Source organism: Euprymna scolopes, chromosome 32, assembly GCF_053919585.1.
Source record: "Euprymna scolopes isolate OS-2025 chromosome 32, ASM5391958v1, whole genome shotgun sequence".
NCBI lineage: Eukaryota > Metazoa > Mollusca > Cephalopoda > Sepiida > Sepiolidae > Euprymna > Euprymna scolopes.
In genome coordinates this window covers 87397998-87420475 of record NC_136513.1, presented here as the reverse complement: position 1 = coordinate 87420475, position 22478 = coordinate 87397998, and the positions used below count along the sequence as shown (strand labels likewise).

The following is a 22478-nucleotide window of genomic DNA, read 5'->3' as shown; positions in this document are numbered from 1 at the left end:
GAACATCGATCAAACATTTTAATTCAATTTGAGCTCAAAACAATAAATGTTGAGTGTAAAAATCGGAGTCAAAGTTAAAAAAAATATGTCTGTGGTCTCTACTAACTTTTCTCTATGGTTGTTAAGGAAGACTATTATACAAAAGGCATTACTGCACATCTTCAAACGTTTTAATATATACATAGGCATATAAAGTTATGAGTAGTACATAGGGCCCCAGGAAAGCCAGGCGGAACTGCTAGTATATATATAAAGTGTTCAACTGAGCTTCAATCTTTGGTCCCCCCTCGCCAAACTTTCACAAGAAACACTCGTCTAGCTGTAAACACTATCAATAATTTCCCCCACTCTTTATCTGTGGCTAAACCTAAACGTAGATTCCATGAACAAAGCTTCTTTCTTAGAACTGCACGCCTGTGGAATTGTCTTCCGTTTTCCTGCTTTCCGGCTGACTACAATATGGTTGTGTTCAAGTCTAAAGTAAATAAGTTCTTGATGAGCCGTTCCATATAAGTTATTAAATTTACCAAATTTTCATTACTAATGATTACTATATTGACCAATTTCTACTGTACACTCTTTAACCCTTATCCTTGAGTGGCCTCTGGGCCTTGATAATGTGGTGATGCCTTTGTAAAAAAAAAAAAAAAAAAAAAAAAAAAATAAAAGTGAAAATGCCTGTATGTGTGTTTGTCTGTTTGTCTGTGTATATTTCCTTACAAAATAACTCTGTCAATTTTCGGTCCACAGACTCGAGATTTGACATATTTCTAATCAGTTTTCGGCCAGAAATTTTGTTGTCAAGGGGTCAAAGTTCAGCGATTTGACCTTTAAGAACTCTACCAAACTCCTCCGCCAATTTTGGGTCTAAACACTTGAAGTTTCAGATATAGGTTACTTGGACATGGATCTTACTTTATAATTTGATTTGAGCCCGAAATAATAAATGTTAAACGGTCATAATTGGGGTCAAAGTTTTCATTGAGTTCATTCATGATTAGGTTGTTGTGGGTTTCAAAATCCATGCTGTATACATTCATGGTTTGTCTCCTGGAATCATTAAGTTTGCATAATCTTTAATATTTTTAAATATTATTTCCTCCTATAACAGACAACACGTTATGCAACATACAAATATCTGTGCGTGAGGTCACCAAGCTAATCAAGAACCTTGATTCCAGTAAAGCAACTGGCCCTGACGGCATTCCAATTATAGTGCTGAAAAAGCTTCAACCAGAACTTGCTTCCATACTTACAAAACTGTTTAAGTGTTGCCTTAAGGAGAAGTGCTTCCCAAAGCCCTGGAAAACCTCACCAGTCTGCCTGTATTTAAGAATGTGATAAGTCATCTCCCTCTCAGTGCAGACCAATAAGTCTCCTGTCCGTCATAAGTAAGCTGCTGGAATCCATATTAAATAGAGAAGTAGTCAACCATCTCAGCAGAAACAACCTTCTTAGTGACATGCAATATGGTTTCTCTTCTGCTAGATCCACAGAAGATGTGCTAACGGTTATATCTCAAAGGATTAGTGACTCTCTCGCAAAGGCTTCCTTTCAAGGGCAATTGCTCTTGACATATCAAAAGCCTTTTATAAGGTATGGCATAAAGGCCTAATTCACAAGATTTCCAGCTACGGTATAACTCGAAATGTTTCCTCAATTATTAAATCAATTCTTTCTAATAGGTTCATAAGAGTAGTGGTTGATGGGCAGAAATCAGAGGCCCACAGTATTAATGCTGGAGTCCCTCCTGATCTACATCAATGATGTACCAAAACATATACTTAAAACATTCGTTGATATCTATGCTGATGACACGACCATCTATGGCAACACACCAAAGGCCGTAAATGACAAAGTTCTCACTAATTCCTCCTCTACTGATCTTGAACGCGTGGTACGGTGGGTAAAGGGGTGGCTGGTTTCTTCTTGGGGAGGCTCCATGTTTTGACAAGCTTCTGGGCTTGAAATTTACCCGTGATCTGAAATGAACACGTGAATCAGGTCTGTTGCCTAGGTCGCTCGAAAAATGGTGGGGTCCATCTACCGGTCAAGAATGATATCTCACTGCTGATGCAATTCTCTATCTATATAAAAGCCAAATACGTCCAAGGATGCAGTACTGCTGCCACATCTGGGCAGAAGCCGGTAAAAACGTCTTATCCTGCCTTGTCAGAGTACAAAATAGACTTCGTGGCTTAGTAGGGGATGCCTTTTCCTCTTCCCTGCAACCTCTCTCGCACAGAAGAGACATTGCGAGCCTGTCTTTGTTTTATCGTTATTTACATGGCAAGTGCTCGTTCGAGATCCAATCTCTGGTTCCCCCCTCGCCAATCTTTCACAATAAACACCAGTCTAGCTGAAACCACTGTCAATAATTTCCCCAACTCTATATCTGTGCCTAAATCACAACGTAGATTCATTGAACAAAGCTTCTTTCTTAGAAGTGCGCGCTCGTGGAACTCTCTTCTGTTTCCCCACCTGACTACAACTTGGATGGCTTCAAGTCCAACATAAACAAATTCCTGATGAACCGTCCCCTTAAGTAAGACACTTTATCAAATCTCCAATATTAACGATTACTACGATATTATCCCATTGATTACTGTACACGCAATAACCCTTATCCCCGAGTGGCCTCCAGGCCTTTATAAGTGGTGACCACCATGTAAAAATATATATATGTATATAGAATTGGATTGGATTTTCATATATATATGTATATATTGAAATTTTAGGGAATGTCCTTTTATGGACCTTTAGTCGGTTAAATAGTTTTTAAGGAGTTAAAAATGGATCAACATTTAAACACATCGTTTTATATTTTGTACATTCATCTTAGTTTATTTTTAATCTGTTTGTATGCGTGCCAGTTTGCTAAAGTGGTAACGTCACCAGCTTTGAATACTAGTTTTGCTTTCGGTTTCGATTCTAGCCGATAGCTCCTAAATATATTTTTGCTTTTGAAATTACGACTCTATAATAAAATATACGACATAATGACAAATTAAAATATCATATTTAAGCGTACTTTATGAGCGGACAAATTCGCCCCCCCCCCTGCTAAAACATGATAAAGTAAAATCTATTGCAAATCGTAATAATTCCAAAAGAGTACTGTGCGAATAATTTTTCTTTAAAGTTTAAAGATAAAGTCTACTGAAAAATTTCTAATAGAATTAATATATTTTAAATTGATGCATTTAAAAGCATTAAAATATTAAAATTATTATAGAACATTGGTGACTGATAAAAAAAAATATTCGTAGGCTCCCATCATTAATCCTGGTTATTTAAAAACCTTTCATGCAGACTTTTCAGAATTTTAAATATTATAATTTGTAATTTTTTTTAATTTACTGAATTTATTTCCAAATTTTCATTCATAATATTGCTCTATCTCGAATATTGAGCTATTTTATATGGACTATAGTTTTGCACTACTATACAAGTATTTCCAAAATTTTAGTTATTTTTTTTAAAGACGCTGCGTCAATTAAATTATCAAACTACAAGGGAGATAGTTCAAATCTCAAAATATCTTATTCCAGAGAAAGAACTCTTATTTTTTTTCGCGGGTATTCTTGCACGTTTAATGTTAATTTGTTTTCTTTCTTTTTTCCTTTTTCCTCTCTTCTTCCACTCTCTTTTTTTTACTACAATTCCAAACGCTCCGTTTGTAACGATCGGATACATTCAGTAGGACTTAACCGACACCTGAAAGACCATGAAAAGACGGTATTTTTACAATATTTTTTCTCTTTTTTTCTAGTTGATTAAATTTCTTTGTTGTTGTTGTTTTTTCATTAATACCCTGCTCGGTGGTTTAATTTCTCATAGCTGCTGGTGGCACCAAATGTGGCAGTACTGTCTTGGGCCACCGAAACTGTGTTATCGCTCTGGTTGACAGCTGATGAGAGCAGGGTATTGCGCATGCTTTAACGTGTTGTATGTAAAACATTTAATAGAAAAAAAAATATATATATATATATATATATATATATATATATATATATCAGGTCAAGATATCCAAAAGTAAAAACTATTCAACTTAACAAGATTGCTCTATCTCTTATATTGAGCTTATTCATCTGATTGCGACAGTCATCAAAATATTGATATCAACTGAGTCGTCACAATTCTAAAATACCCGGACACACACGCCACCCGGAACTACCGCAAAGGGACAAAAAAATAATAAAGAAAAGAAAGAAACTGATTCGGCTTTTTTGCTGTTTTATTTTACTTTGTCTGCTTCTTGTTTTTTTTTTTTTTTTACTGTTCATTTCGTTTGCCTTGAAATTAATTAAACCCCGTCGTTTCTACACAAGCATAAAAGTCTCTCACCGCCGCCACGGGGTCACACATCTATCTTCATCCATTCGCTTTGCTTTTCTGACAACCACGTGGAGTATTTTTTCTCTCTATTTCTTATCACGAAAGCTCGCGCACACTTGCTAATTTGCATACGTGCTTTAACAGTTGCTGCTGCTAATATTTTCGCTAACCAGCTATTCTTCGGCTACTATTAGTATTTTCAAACACGCGCGCTCTCTTATATTACTATTTTTATGCCCATCAATTGAACATTATTATACGAGCTTAATCTGCCGATATTAGTGGCCTGGCAAAGCCACAGGGGAGACAATCAAGCAGAACAAAAACTAAGCAAAATTCATTCCAAACAGCAAAACTAAAGCTAGCCTGCAAGGACACTATATATACAAATGTATGCAAATTTTGGCACATTTTATTGGTTTAAAAATATACGTTCTTTTTTTTCAATTAACATAGAATTTTAACCATAGAATAATAATTTAATCTCTGCAAATTTGCATGTAGTTTCGTCCTATGGTCGAAAGATTTGAGCATTTCAATATTCAGTTTAGCTACGAGTATATATATATATATATATATATATATATATATATATATATATATATATATATGTATATATAATATATATATATCTAAATATATATATATATATATATATATATATATATATATATATATAGAGAGAGAGAGAGAGAGATAGAAAGAAAGATAAACCACATTTTCTGGAAATTTATAAGTTCCAAATTTCAGCGACTACTGATCAGAATGTAACAAATAAAAGCTCGTTGGAAAGCTACTGACCTGTATTCTGTAGTAGGCTATAGAATGTTTGACCTTTAGGTCGCACATTGAGGGGATCATCAATTATCCACAGCCCGCTTTTGACATTTTTGCAGCCATAACATTTTTCAATCATAGTCATTTGTTTTTCTAGTTTTGCATATGAATTACAAAATATCTGATAGTTCCCCAAATCCTCTAGGCTTGATGAACGAGAGACTTAAACTTGCTGCTATTGTTTCAAATGATTTAAAATAACAGTAAGGGGAGACTTGATACCAAATATTTTCCGTATGATTTATTTTCCCATCTGGGTTTTCATACATAAAGTAAATTTCAGACTGTATAAAGATCATTTGATACTAGACATATTTATAATCGTATGCTAAAAGAGGAGAAATATAACATATGAGAAATATTTGGAATCAAGTTTTCCCTTGCTGTTATTTCAGATCATTTGAAACCATAACAGCAGATTAAGCCAGAGGTTTTGGGAATATATATATATATATATATATATATATACGAGCAAACAGTTAATAACACATGTTAAAAAACACTTTGAAATTAGTTAAAAACATATTTAATCTGAAAAGGAAACACTAGATGAGTGGATATTCCTTAAACCGCGGAGTTTCGAAGAAATACTTTCCTTCTCATCAGAGGGTAGGAATTACCAAAATGCGGGATCGGATTTTGCACGCAAAAGTATTTGATGAAACAACAAGTAAGTCATTTAAAAAGTGAATCAGAGGGAGTATGGTGAAGAAAACGGTGATTACACGTGAATGGATAGTCTGGTGGAAGATAAATAATCCAGTGACGGTAAAATCCAAATATATAACTTCAAGAAAGTTAATTGAATTTCCATTTGCACAATAAAATTCAAGGAAATCCCGTCATTGGAAGATGGTCCAAAATAGTCCAAAGGCAAAAATCCATGGAATAATTTACAAAAATGTGTACAAAGGAAAAAAGGAAAAAATTCCAATAATATAAATAAAAGAAAAATAAGGTATGCTTTTCACTCTACTGCCGAGACATAAATATAACTAAGAAAGATCAGGGAAAGAAAAGAGGAGAATATATATATATATATATATATATATATATATATATATATATATATATATGTATATATATATATATATATATATATATATATATACTCGGGTTTTCTTATTCAAAAGTAATGGACAAATGAATTCAACGAGGTTGTTAGATAGTGCTCAATAAAAAGAGCTGATAATACTTGTTTATTGTTATATAAACATGGTCACATCCTGCTGCTACAAATAGCCACTTGTTTCAATCAAACAACAGATATCATCAGGCAGCGACTTGACTATTCAAAAGTTCAATGAATAACCTATATTATTCATTGAACTTTTGAATAGTCAAGTCGCTGCCTGATGATATCTGTTGTTTGATTGAAACAAGTGGCTATTTGTAGCAGCAGGGTGTGACCATGTTTATATAACAATAAACAAGTATATATATATATATATATATATATATATATATATATATATATATATATATATATATATATGGCAGTTAAGTTACACAGAATATTCTGCGTTTCATTCTCCTGAGAATTCGTCAGGGCATAAGCTTGAATTCTCACGAGAATGAAACGCGGAATCTTCTGTGTAGCTTAATTGCCATATATATTTTCATAACTTATTACCTAGCTCTACATTTGTATTGAGCACTGTTGAAGTAAATACTGAAAATGTACCCATAAAATATCTATGTATAATTATTTATGTGATTAAATGAAATCGTTGTATATATATATATATATATATATATATATGTGTGTGTGTGTGTGTGTGTGTGCGTGTGTGTGTATTAGTCTGTGTTCATGTGTGCGTATGTTTGTCAATATGTATGAAATAATTTCTGCATCTATTACATAGCATTTTGCCGGCGCATGGCAAGTTGCCCGGTTAAAATTATCGAATTATTAGCCCAGTATAGAAGCGAGTTACTCTTAAGACGAATAAAACTAACAAAAAATAATAAAAAGAAACACTTGAGTCGAATATTTCGAAAAGAAATTAAAATATTTTTCATTTCCATTTGTTGTTTCTCTTTTCTTTTTCTAATAAAGCGATTATCCATAATTTTCGCAATTACGTGTAAAAAAAAGCAGACAGGGGGAATCGCTTTGATTTTCTGCCCGTAGAAAACATCTGTAACAAACGGCAAACATAAAAAAAAAGAAATTTTGTAGACAATTAAAAAAAAACAAAAAAAAAAAAACAAGAAAATATCTCACTTGTGGTATAGCGCATACGAATCGTATTTTTCACAATACCAGCTACATGTTGAACTTACGAACATAAGTTTAGATAAAAACAAAGCTTTAAGCGCATGATGCTTTTTTATGTACTAGCGATTTACCCTTGTCAAGGCCTAAAAGTATCTTGAGGATAAAGGTTAATGAGGTTTCACTTGAATATATAGACAACTCCCTGAGAATTGGTAACTGGTTTAGATTAGTGATATTGGCAATGGTGCATAAAACGAGACCCCAAGTTTCAAAGATGGCGGCAGGTCTATCAATTGAGGTATGGAAGCACAAAATTGATACAATATTTTCGCTATTCTTCAAAACTGTTTACTTGTGTATTTGGACAAAATATTAAGATTTTTTTTGTTAATATATTTTTCTAACATATTTACGTTTTCTTTTTAAAATGTTCTCTATGAAAAATATATTTATTTATATATACTTTATTTAAACCTGCGCAGTCTATTACGATCGTTGCCGATTAAAAAAAAAATTTTTTTTATAGTTAACTAAAATTTTTTTTTTATAGTACCCCCCCCCCCATAATAAAAATATATACAAGTGCGTAACTTTCTTTATCAATTCGTTTTTTTGTTTTTTAATCGCTTAGAAATATCTAATCAAGCTGACAAAATATAAACATAGTTATTTGAAAAAGATATTTTCTGCTTCCATAACTCAATTGACAGACCTGCCGCCATCTTTGAAACTTAGCGTCTCGTTTTATGCAACGTTACCGTCACACTCTATCTATATATATTTCCCCTAGTTCCTCTGTTTGTCTGGCTGTCCGTTCCACCTTTTCTCGCACACTACTAGGACGATCCAGCTGAAAATTGTGTAACGGACTTTTTAATAGCACTGTGTAGCGAACTTAGTATTATAGTAATCTTTTTATTAATAGCTATAGATTAATAGATATTATTAATATATTTATTAATAGCTATAGATTAATAAATATTATTATAACACACATTTAATCATATTCAACAATTAATTTAGCGTAAAGCACCCGATCTAAGTCAATTAATATAGAGTTAAGGATTAAGTTTTTTTTTATTATATAGAGTTAAGGATTAAGTTTTTGTTTATCATATAGAGTTAAGGATTAAGTTTTTATTATATAGAGTTAAGGATTAAGTTTTTTTTATTATATAGAGTTAAGGATTAAGTTTTGTTTATTATATAGAGTTAAGGATTAATTTTTTTTTAATTTATATAGAGTTAAGGATTAAGTTTTTTTTTTATTCTATGTACATATTACGTTTCTGAATTTTTGAGAGGAGGAGTGGTTATTCATTTAGGTAGATGTAACCTCCGACTTTCTTTAGGTGTATCTTTATATTCCTGTAGAACTTGAGAATTTTTACGGAATCTCAAACGGAACTTTTTACTTACTTAACGCGGTTAGGTTTAGGGTTAGTGTTAGGGTACTTAGTTCCGTAAGTCATGGCTGGGTAGAGGTTATAAGTAATTCGTGATTTTATTTTTCGATCGCCCAAATTGAGAATTGAACCTCCAACATTTAGGCAAACATCATTTTAAAAATTTGTTTTTCCAAGTACTCTAACCATTGCGCCGATGTTTCTTGCGGCAAGGACCCGTGGCGCTGCGATTAGAGTACTTGGGAAAATGCACCTGAAAAGGTCAGAGGTTATATCGAATGAAACGTTGCGAAAATGATATTTAAAATGGAAACAGTTGTCCGGAGAATACAAATAATGAAGCCCCACGAGCAAATAAAAAAGAAAAACTAGCTCTTTAATATCTTACTAGAATAGCTTCAAATCCAAAAAAACGCAGGGCATAACTACATCCTTAACTCAGAATGTGACACCTTATTAGAGAGAAACAACAAAGAACTGAGCTTCTATCTATGCCCGCCTCTCGCCAAACTTTCACGAAAAACACTCGTCTAGCCAAAACCACTACCAATAAGTTCCCATACTCTTTATATGTGCCTAAAGCTAAGTGTAGATTCCATGAACCTACATTTTCTTAGAACTTCGCGTCTGTGGAACTCTCTTCCGTTTGTCTGCTTTCCAGCTGACTACAATCTGATTGTCTTTGTTAGAGAATGGATATATATATATATATTTATATATATATATATATTTATATATATATATAGAGAGAGAGAGAGAGAAAGAGATAGAGAGATAGAGAGAGGGGGATGTGTGAGTTATAGTGTAGACACGTTGACCGGAAGTCAAGATCAGCTGATTTGATTGCGTGTGAGTCATGTGATCAGGTTAGCTGAATCGAGGAGATTTGGTTGCGACTTGGACGAGAGCAGACGGCTTCGCCGTTGTCTCCTCCCCTTCGCTAGGGGTGGGGAACGAGCGCTGACGTGGTATAAATAAGACCTATAACAAAGGCTTAATTCACTTTCCAATCTTCTGTGAACAAACTGGAAGGTGAATAAAAAAAAAACTATAGAACCAATTTCTCGTCTCGGAGTGAAATAAATCTTCGTCCCCAAAAACAGGTATCAAGTCTCCCTCCCAGACGAGAATTTCCAGATGGACCAACGAAGACGCAGAGGTATATGAAAATGCATGTCACACACATATTCACACTTAACAGCATATGAACATATGTAATAGAAAGACCACTAAACGATCACATACACACTCCCAACGACATTAACTCTGGTAAGATAATAAAACAGTCAATCTTTTATAAATAGACACGATTTAATAGATCATCTGCATTCCAATTTCAACTAATATACAACAAACGCTCATTTATGATACGACAACGTAACAGTTCAAGTCCAACGTAAACAAGTTCTTGACGTCATCCTAAGTAATCCATCTTAAAAATTTCCACTAGTTATGTTTACTACGCTATAATCACATTGACTAATATGTAACCATTCGCGGATCTTGATAAGTGGTGATTTCTGTGTAAAAAAAAAAAAACACTATTCAGTCTGCGAACTAAAGAATTAATCCAAAAATAAACATAAATACTATCCACAAATACATCAGCCCCCAAAATTCCGCCATGGCAATTAAAGGAAAATAAAATTCTAATAGATATGACTAAATATGCTAAGGATAAAAGCAAGCTAGTAGTATTCCATGAAAATTTCCAAAACATAAAAATCAATCACCCTTATAAAACTGCAGTTCTGATTTTTTGGAAGATGGTTTCCTTCATAGCAGTAGTACATAAATCGAAAAATGACACAGTGAGGAGGACGATAACGATTCGTAGGTTGTTTAGTTTTTACGGCATATCAACCCTTTTCAAGTTATTTAATGCCGAATCCAGTGATTAAGAAAAAAATTTTAATAGAATATATTTTTTTCCAAGTCGGTTTCTATTTAATCCATAGTTGGGACCCTAACAGGTACTACCACTCCAGGTCAGAGTGAACCTGGGAGCAATGGCAATTAAAGGGTGGCTCCACACTTCCCAAAGCCCGCAAGCTAGGGCCTCACCATCGAATATAGTTTAGGCTCATATCCAGGACAAAGGACGATAACGGCCTGTACAATGATCGCATATATCAATGTTAGTATGTGTAAATAGGAGAGACCTCGAATGCCTCATATCCTATATAAAAACTGATGGCTTCAAGAGTCGAAATAAAGTAGGGAGTTCTGCCATATTCTGTGATATCTAAGTAAAAGGCTAAAATAATGCAGCACCAATATATAGTGTCGAGATTACAACTATTGATTTGGCTCTCGACCTAACCGCAAAAGTAAACAAAAAAGATATCATAAGTACAAATTATTTAACTGCCTTAAGAACACTAAAAAAACACACATGAAAAAACCCCTAATCATCCAAGTAGTCAACACACTATATCAACTCGCAAATAATAAAGAAACTATAACAAATAATCTTCTGTTGGATATCTAATCACATCGGGTTGAAAGGAAATAAAAAAAGTCACAAAGGGAGATATCTCTAACAACAAGCTTTGACAAGCTTCTAGGTTTGACCTTTACTCCTGATCTGAAATGGAACACGTACATACAATTGTTGTCAGGGTCGCTGGAAAGATGGTGGGATCTTTCTACCGCTCCAGAAGATATCTCACTACTGATGCAATTCTCTATCTATATAAAAGGATGGAAGACTGCTGCCATATCTGGACAGTAGCTGGTAAAAACAGCCTATCCTGCCTTGACAGAGTACAAAATAGACTTCGTGGCTTAGTAGGGGATGCCCTTTTCTCTACCTTGCAACTTCTCTCCCACAGAAGAGACGTTGCGAGCCTATCCTTGTTTTATCGGTATTTCCATGGCAGGTGCTCGTCTGAACTCAAATTTCTGGTCCCCCCTCGCCAATCTTTCACGAAAAACACCCGTCTACCTGAATCCACTGTGAAAAATTTCCCCCACTCTTTATCTGTGCTAAATCAAAACGTGGATTCCATGAACAAAGCTTCTTTCTTAGAACTGCACACCTATGGAACTCTGTATCGTCTGCTTGCTTCCCACCTGACTATAACTTGGATGTCCTCAAGTCCAACGTTAACAAATTCCTAATGAACCGCCCCCTTAAGTAAACACTTCATCAAATCTCCACACTAACGAACTGTACTTGCAATAACCCTTATCCCTGAGTGGCCATTGGGCCTTGAAAAGTGGTGACCACCGTGTAAAAAAAAATATGATACACAGATTACAAACCTTGAATTAATAAAATGGTCCCCAACAAACCGATTACATATAAGCTATACTTGAGTAACTCACTTATATGCCGGGAAAACCCCACTGTGAAACACATATTACCGGAGTGTCATGACTTCACCCCATAAAGGAAATGATTACTTTCATGAACTCAATTTCAAACAATTCTTTAGTAAAATAGATATAATTAAAATAACAACTCCTCTTTAAAATATCAACGCTAAAATAGAAATAATCCCCTGTCAATCTTTATTAGACTGGCCTCCCTTTTTCAATCAAATATTTTCATGCATGCAAAACCACGGCGACAAAAACAAAAGCAACTCTGAAAATGCGAAACCAGGTATGAAACCAGTAACTTTTCTCCTTTCTCTTCTAAGATGGCGACTAGATATCTTAGATTCTTATCTATGTTAGTGACCACGAGTACACCACCCAGAAGTTTACTCCTTGAGATATCCACTGTATATGACATAAAGACAGTGTCCATTCAAAGGGAATTATTTAGGAAAATTACTTTTTTCAAATAGGTTGGTCGCAATATGGGTTTTCGTTTAAAGTAGTATTTGTCTAATTTCAAGCGAAAGTATTTCATGTGTAAAATATATGTGTATAACATGCCTGATGAAGGTCGGAGGCTACACCCACCGAAACATTGCGCAAATAACACTGAAGATGAGAACAATAGTGCGATTAAAACAAGTAATACACACAATCAGCCACCATCTAAAAAAATTCTGAACTGTAAAATAACAGACTTTCTGAAGGAGAAAAAACTATTCAACAAAACATAAAACTTCTAACCAATAATACACCAAAATCTTCACGAAAATCTGCATGACTTTAAATGACCACAGAAAGGGCGATGAGTCGTTAAACACAAACATACAAACGAGTGTAGATAGTGCTTTGTTGCTCAACACGATTAAGCAAAACAAAGTCACGAATTGTTTGATAGAATGTCACGTTGCTTTAAAAACAGAAATTCAGTTTCATGAATAATGAGAACGTGTAGGTAGGTATGCAACGTGTATCAAGTAAGTATACGTTAAGCTGGCAGATATAACGGGTGCACCTACGAAAGATAATCGTAAACATAAAGGGAGAGGGGAAGGCACACGACCTTGATTTTCAACTAGCTATCTCGTATGTTGATCGTTGTTATATTCGGGGAAAAGCACGGAGACTAATGCCAGGGAATGCTTAGAACGTGATCTCCCGTGGTTTACTCAGAATTCTGCATCATGTAAGCACATAAGTTGATAATAATTAGCACCCCGTATACATAAATGATATACAGCACAATCATATTGACAAACCGGGTCTCATCACATCACCGAATTTAAGCAACCATAAGCCTGGCCAGTACCAGATGGGTGACCATTTGGGAATGCTATGCGCTGTATGTACCGCGCCGAGTCATAAGAAATTTCCATGTTAATATCTGAAGGCGCATTAATTTACCGGGAAAGATGCACCCCTAGTCTTAGTTAAACATGCATCTAGGAGGAGGTAACACTGATGACGTCCTCCTGCATATAGCACCTGGAATTCCCAAATTAGGTACCCATATGATACTAACCAAGCTCAACGTTGCTTAACCTTAGTAATCTAACAAGAACCGGTGTGTCAACTTGAGTATGCCGTGTATAATGAGTATTAGACACTAATTTATTTTTCCCCATCTTTGGGGTATTTGAAAATAGATAAGGAGGTCATAATATAGTGTGTCATCGTGATTATGCCATATATTTAGGCAGAATGCAACGATTTTTATCCTAATAAGAAAAATAAACCCTATATATAGGAGAGAACTCAAATGTCTATTAGACACTATCCTCGCGTGTCTAAGTTCTTTCTGTTTGTCAAGATAATCTGGTCATGAGGTTATTTTCCTTACAACTACAACTACATATTCAAAATCACATGATATTCGCGGCTCAATTCGGTATGATTAACCAACATTGGATTTTACAAGGAATAGTACATCTGTCCCAAGTGAAAATACCTCACGTAAGAGCAGGAAGCTAGATATTCCACGAGACAGTGAAATTCCTGTTGTGGAATCCAATAAAACGAAGAGACTACAAGATAGATCTACTATAATATATTAAAATGCTCAATTGAATAGAGAAAAATTATGTTCTCAATTTTTTAACTAACTCAGTGTGTAAAGTAGAAATTTGATAGAATAATTCAGTATCTAGAGATCAAGTGTCGCCTCAGGTAGATGGACGCCTTTATACCTGGGGATTTCAAATTAAATAAAACGAAACAAAAGAGAGAAGTAAATGATCCTCTCTGTATAGTGGGTGAATTTTTAATAGCAATCAATTACTACTTTAATATAAGTGACCACACAATAAAACAAAACTGCACTCCAAATGCAATTTACGGTAGACGTGAACGTAGATGAAGGAAAACCAACAACTGCGACTTATGTTAGTAGTCTTAATAATCAAAATAAAAAATTAATACAATGTTGCTGATGGGTGACATGCACAAACTGAAAAGAATAAGATAAATAAGTAAGATAAATATTTTTCCTTAGATTAATACATGCTTATTTATATCTACACATAAGAATAGTGCTAAAATAGCTTAGAGTATGCCATCACAATTGCATCTAATAATATTGAAGCATGTCAAGAACTAAAGAAGCAATAGAACTACCAGAAGTTTTGCGATGACGGATCGTGGGTCAACATGAAAGTTGGTCTTGGTCAATGCAAAATAAGCAGGGAATATTTCAATGCCCGTTTCTATTGTTAATAGAATGATCGTCCAATTCAGAAGAGTTACAAAGAGTGCACAAAACCTAACTAGGTCGCCCCGGCTCTCTGAAAGAACATTGCGACTTGTGAAAAGAAATGTTCAACAGAATCCTTGCTAAAAAGCCTCAACACGAACTGTTGTCACTCCCAAAATAGCTATTAGGTTTGTTCACAAGCTGGCCTACTATGGTAGAGCTGCGAGAAGGAAACCTCTTCATCGTTTGCGAATATCAACCGCAGAAAAGATTGGACTTGTGAAATGGTGGAGAGACCTATGACTTTTTGAACCAATGTCATTTAATCTGATGAGTCACGATTTTCATTTTATTTTCCTTACAGTGAAAGGGTATGAGCATGAAGGCTACCTCAGCAAAAGTTAAAATGACTGCAGTCAACGCTGAAACATGGCGGTTTCTCGGTTATGATATGGGATTTAATTTGGAGTGATGGTCGCTCAGACCTGGTGGAGTGCGAAAAAAACCCATCAATTCTGCTAAATATGTTTCAATATTACATAAAGGACTCATACCAATATTCTCAAGTGTAAATGAACCAAGTCAGCTCCCTATTTATGCAAGATTGGAGCTCTTTGTCACTCTGCTAGGGCGACACAAGATTGGTTGAGCTAAAATGGGATTAATAAATTTTCATAGCCAAGTTAGTACCCAATTGAAAACTTTTCGGGCATATTAGTCCGGGACCTTTGTAAAAACAAAAAGAGGCCATCTTCTAAACCTGAACGTTTAACATTATTGCGTCAGACACGGCAAGATTTTTTCAAAATGATATTCATCAATTGATCAATGCCATGCCTAGAATGGTCCGAGCATTAAAAACAGCAAAAGGAATGTCAACAAAGTATTAGTTATTAAATGTGTAATCATTTATTTTTGATTTGGTTCTTTAAATTATGTTTATTTAAAAAAAAAACTATTTCTATGGTTGTTTATTTTTTCTGTCATGACTTTGTATATTTAATTTTTAGAGCAAGGGTGTTCATAACACTGTGTGATCGACAGCATATATTACAAGGTAATCTATAATATAAATAGCACCTGTCTGTTTAAATGTATGCATGTATGCATGCATACATGCCTAAAACTTTCAACAAATGCGACTGATTTTCACGAGGTCAGTATTGTTTTGAAGCTCGACCCTTCGGACGACAAATATCGAAAAATTGGCTAAAAACATTAACTCCTTCACCTCCAATTGGACACTTTCTACAAGGAGATATCGCTTTTTTTCGCCGACGTTTTCGGAAGTCATCCCCTCTTTTCAATTGACTAGCCTTAATTTAAACCATCACCACTTCCGGTTGGCGATGGCGAAACGGCAAAGAGGTAACTTTTTTAACTTTCTTTTCCTCCTTCGCAGTACAGTTCGAGCTTGCCTTCCTATTACCACTTTTTTCTTTTTTGCTCAACACACACCTCAAAACACCCGGGCAACGCCGGGCACCCAAGCTAGTTAGAAATAAAATTAACGTGCACGGGAGATAAAACTGTAAATTTTGGAAGTTTTAATTTTCAACCACGTCCGCCAGTTCAACTCCACCGTCACCAGCTCTTTTTTTTGTTCTCAGTCTGAAAATGCAAAAATTTCTCTTGAGTTAGGCAATTAGAAAAAAAATGGAATTTGTTATGAAACTTATAAAATAATTTTAAACGATGTTTGAAGAAGACAGGTTATTGTGTTCATAACGACAAATGTGGAAAGATAAATTTGCCTCCCTAAAAAGAAACGCACTACAGCTTTAAAAATTCTATTGAAGAATTCAATTCAGATAATTTCATTATGTGGTAGAATTGACATCTATTCAATGTAGACGCCTTCAGTCTCAATCCCCGCCTCGATACGGACCCGGAACTGAGAGCATGCCTTTTCCACAAGCGTCGGCGGGAGCTCGGCGAATACTTAGCGAATGGCAGCGATCAGGCTAGCTTTGATATTTTGGGATGTCATGACCAAACGAAGTAGTCCAGCGAGTTCAAGCCGGGAGAGGAGGGGCTATTGGGAGAAGGGTAAAAAGTCGTAGCACGTCTGAAGCCAAGCCTGCGTCTCTTTTGACTTTTGGGCCCGTGCCGCATCCTGCTGCCACGCTCAGGGTCTGCCAGCGGCCACCTAATTGAACCAGGTGATCACCGCACTGTTCAGCACATCCAAATACACTTTGGCGTTAATTTTCAAGCCGACTTCGAAGATGTGAGGTGGCATAATGTGGCTCTCAATTGAAAGCACACCGAATGTCAACGTATGGGTTTCTAGGTCAAATATCACGCCATAGCAGTAGTAGAGAAAAACGAATTCGCAGCACGAATTTTGTAAGATAAAAGTTGTTGAAATAAAAGATATTTACGACGTCGTTTCGTAAATTATGGCCGGAAGATTCGTTGAGCTATGTCTTCAAGTGTTGTCATAACTCGGATCGGTAGCGAGCATAAGTTGTAGAGCGGCGCATCTCCAGTCTCGTTGGTTGAATATGATATCACTTTTAGACATGATAGAAGGCTCTTATCGCTCTTGGGATTTGTACACAACTGGCTAACTAGTAGATGACATGCAACAAACATGATAAAACCCGTTTCCACCAAACAGAAATGGGATTGAGAGAAAAAATATTTTACAGGGAAATATTTTACGTTACAACGGCAAACGTAAAATTTTCACCTGTGAAAATTATTTTTATCTGTAAGGGAAGACTGATTATTTTTAAAAACAGATTTTTTTTCTATTTTAAATACTTATCGGATGAATCTTTGTAGAAAACATATCTAAGAACACTGCTAGAAATATAAGATAGCTTTGTGTGAAATTTGTAAAAGATAGCCTCAGCCGTTTCGAAACATATGAGGAAGGCACTCAGTCACACACAAACATAGTAGATATTGTTAAATAATCGTGGGATTCATATTGGTGACAACATATAACGGGGACTCAGAACGAAGTGTGATGATGGCATTTATATGGATTGCACACACAGTTCATATTTGTAACACATCAGAGGGGGAGAACATTATTGATGATGTCGGAGGGAACAAATAATAGTTGAAGGGAGTTATACCATATGGTAGACAAACACACATTTACCATTTCCTTTTTGGGTGAAATGACTACAGACGAAGACAACAGTTTACAAATATGGATGTTTCTTTATTCATAACAGCTGGATAATTGATGATTGTCAGGGATTCAAGCCTTTACGACTACATGGTCTCCTCTTCCACTCCCCTTCGCCTCTAAGGGGCATCAGCTCTCAGTGTGGCCGACTCAATCTCTCTCTCCCTCTCTCTCTCTTCCACTCCCTCTGGCTCTGTCTTTCACTGTCTGTTTGACTCACTATCTATTTTACATTATAGACAGGAGGCAGACAATTAATTCTTGAGGGGGGGTATACAAATGTTCGTTTAAGATGATGATGGATAAAACGCATTTACCTTTTCCTTTTTGGAGGACAGATGGAGACAACAGTTTACAAATATTAGATAATGCTTTATTCATACAAGCTGGATGATTGATGATGGTCAGGGATTCAAGCCATTACGACTATATGGTCTCCTCTCTCCCCTCCCGCATCAGGGCATCAGCTCTCACTTCGTCGCTGTCTAACTCTCTCCTGCTAACTGACTTTCTGTGACTCCTTATCTAACTCCGAACCCTATATCAATATATTGAGAATCTTCTTTGCTTATGACGTATATTGAGAATCTTCTTTGTTTATGACGTCAGAGACCTGCTGTTCCACGTGAATAAATGGATTTTACATATGTCTGTCCAAACACATTTTTGGCAAACAAAGAATTCCCAATTTTAATTGTTCAATATCTATCTTATTTTTAATAATTATTTATAAACTCCTATTGTCCATTCTGGTAACTGACATATTTAATATCCAGTTATTTCTAAAAGAATGAACAATTAACCGAATTCCTAAATTAATTATCTATCTCTGACATAATACTATTTAGCTATTTGCGAGAACAATGACAACCCTACTGCATTCCTAGGATTTCAATATGTATTTTTTAAATAGAATTGTAGAAGGCGGTACACTGCAGAGGCAACGGAAAGACACAAGCTGAAGCAGGTGAGAACTTACAAATACATGTGTACATATTCATATATTTCTTATACGCATTATATTTATATTTGCACAGTGTTCACCTGGGAAAGTCGGTCTGGTGGTATATCCGTATTAGATAATATTTCGAGAAAGATCTCTTCGTCAGATATTTATTTGACTTCGGTTCAAACATGCTGTTGTAAACAGTAATAGTATCGCGGCAAACAATCGCCTGGAACTTGTAGATAGTATTTTAATTTAATATTCCTTTTTAACTTTTCTTACTGGGTTCGATTCTAGCCTTTTCCTAATATCATTTTCAAACTATCTAATTTTACTTTCTTACTTACTGGAGTCTATCACTTTTCATGCCATTATATCTTATACTGATTTTTAGACTTTTCCAAAATTGTTTTCTGTGTTTCAGCGGCCATTTTAGTCTCCATGCATCAAATTCAATTCAATTTGAATATTTGAATTTTCAAATGGAAAGTTTAACCTAGAATATTTCCTTGACATATAAAAAGTAAACAGACATTTGGGGAATGTTTATTAACTTATTGTAAGAATTTTACGAAATATATGTATTTTTATGAAGTGGTGGCCTTTTTAATCTCTTTAATTAACCCCTCATTACCCACCGTTACACGAAGAACATGTTTACTAGAATTTATAACACAAACAATATAGACATACATAAATACCTAATAATAATTAACTAATAATTTATAACACAAAAATATACACATGCATAAATACTCGTATAGCTGAAACCACTTTCCCTGATTTCCAACTGACTACAATATGGTCGCCTTAAAGTGCAATGTGACAAAGTTCTTGATGAGCCGTCCCCTTAAATAATACAATTTAACAAATTTCCACTAGTAACGATTACATCGATACCGTCCCATTGACAATACTACACTAATTAACCCTTATTCTTGAGTGGCCTCAGGGCCTTGATAAGTGATGAATCCCTTGTAAAAAGTATTTAACATAATATAAAGGAATATATAAGTTTTTCTATGAGACGTCAAGGTCATAAAACCCGTTGTATTATTATTATTATTATTATTATTATTATTAGTAGTAGTAGTAGTAGTAGTGTTGTTTTTGTTGTTGTTGTTATTGTTGTTGCTGCTATTATTATTATTATTATTATTATTATTATTATTATTATTATTATTCGGGAGAGAGCGTGTTAGTTTCTGGCAGAAACTCTTTTGTGAATGTCTTGTGTTTCGAACAAAACATGGCCGATTATCAATGTAGACAACAAAAAAGAAATGTTAAACGTTTTTTTATTCATATTCGATTCTGGATTTAAATCTAAAACTGTGTTTTCTTGTGCACTTCAAAGAATAGATTCCTTTGAAAGAAAGAAATCGGTAAAAGGTATTATCATTATGTTTTTCGGCTTCAGAGGGAAAAGAAATACGACAATATCATATATTTTGGGTCGGTTGCAAACACCCCCCTCCCACACACACACATATATATATATATATATATATATATATATATATATATATATATATATATATGAAATTTAATATCATGTCCTTAACTTTCTAGGATATAAGTCTCTCTCACTCGCTCCCTATATATATATATATATATATATATATATATGTATATATATATATATATATATATATATATATATATATATATATATATATGATAATGTTAAAATGTCAACGTATGCCTCTGAAATAGTAATTTAAAGGTTATGAAGAGTTTCTAAGGCATTAAAACGACGTTGTTGTTTTTTATATTTAATTCTCTATTTTATATTTTAAACGGTCCTCCGGCCTTGATCACAATATGTAGCGAAATTAAAATAGAAGACATTGGAGAAAACTGGAAATTGGTTTTATTTGTGCTGCGTTCATTTCTTTGCAACAATGTGCGAAAGAGTTCACGGGAATTATTTTTACAGATCATAGTACTTTTCTTTTTTCTAAAACTTGGGACCTGCAAACTGCCAACTGATATCGAGAGAACTGGAGAAGCCCTGTAGATTTGGTGATGAAGTGTCCTGAAGGGCGAGGGAGATGAGAAGAGAGGTTAAGGTATATATATATATATATATATATATATATATATGTATATATATATGTATATGTACATATATATGTATATGTATATATGTATATGCATATGTATATGAATATATGTATATGTATATATATATGTATGTATATATATATGTATATATATGTATATATATATGTATATATATGTATATATATGTATATGGCAATTAAGTTACACAGATAATTCCGCGTTTCATCCACGCAAGGATTCGTCAGGCTTATGCCATATATATTTTTATAACTTACTAACTAGCTCTACCTATTTACTGAGCACTGTTGAAGTAAATACTTAAAGATTACGTATATTAATTTATGTGATTAAATGAAGTAGTCATATACACCCCCCAAACACACACATATATATATATATATATATATATATATATATATATATATATATATATATATATATATATTTAAAGTGATGGTTGTGTTGTCCCAACGAGAGAAAAAATGTATATTTAAAAGAGTATACCCATCAACATTTGTGGATTTTTCAGCCTTTTATCATATTTTTATTTAAAAATATTTTTATAACGCGTTTAAAGCTTTGTACAGCTCTCTTCATATATTTTCGTAAAAAGTTTTTTTTTTTAAATGAGAGTTTGAAATATTATTTTTACATCTGCTGATACTAAATGTGTTTTCTAGAGTGATGTGGTCTCAGACATTCTCTCCCCAATAGTAAGTGTTGGTAGTGTCCAGTCAGAGTTAAGTTCTAAGAAGGGGCTTTTGGTCCATTTGGTGAAGGTTTTTATGTTTTTTATGACGTTCTTTTCCCCATGTATAGCACACACTCACACACAATCACACACACATACATATACATACACGTACATATACATATACACACGCATACGCACGCAGATATATACACACATACACACTCATATACACAGAAATATATGTAGTAGCATAGATATATACATACGCACCTACACACTCACACACGTACTCACACACATCCACCCACTAACATATCACACACATATTGGTTAATTCTTTTGTCTTTCCCAATCAAAACACGCATGCATACATGTACTCAATCATTCAAACATAAGTACACGGACACACACAAGTAAGATGGAGAGTAGGTAGGAGATGATATACACACACACACGCAATCCCACACATACATATACATGCACACACACATATATATACATACATGTATGCAAATACACACTCACATACATTCGCATACGTATGCAGGCACACACACATACATACACACACATGCATATATATAGAGACATATGCAAGGGCTCACACATACGCATACATCCATATACACACATACACACACGAATACATTTACCCACCCATATATATGCATACATACACACACACACACATATATACAGATGCGTATACATCAACCCACCCATATATATATGGACACACGCACCCACAATCACACACACACATACATATTCATGCACACATGCCTTACATATATATTGGTTGAAGTTT

General features: G+C 34.5%; 1 protein-coding gene across 2 annotated transcripts in view; it reads right to left on the bottom strand.

The window, feature by feature from the left end:
- Positions 1 to 22478, bottom strand: part of LOC145256466 (carbonic anhydrase-related protein 10-like) — a 696397-nt gene that overhangs the window by 563919 nt on the left and 110000 nt on the right. The window lies entirely within an intron of this gene.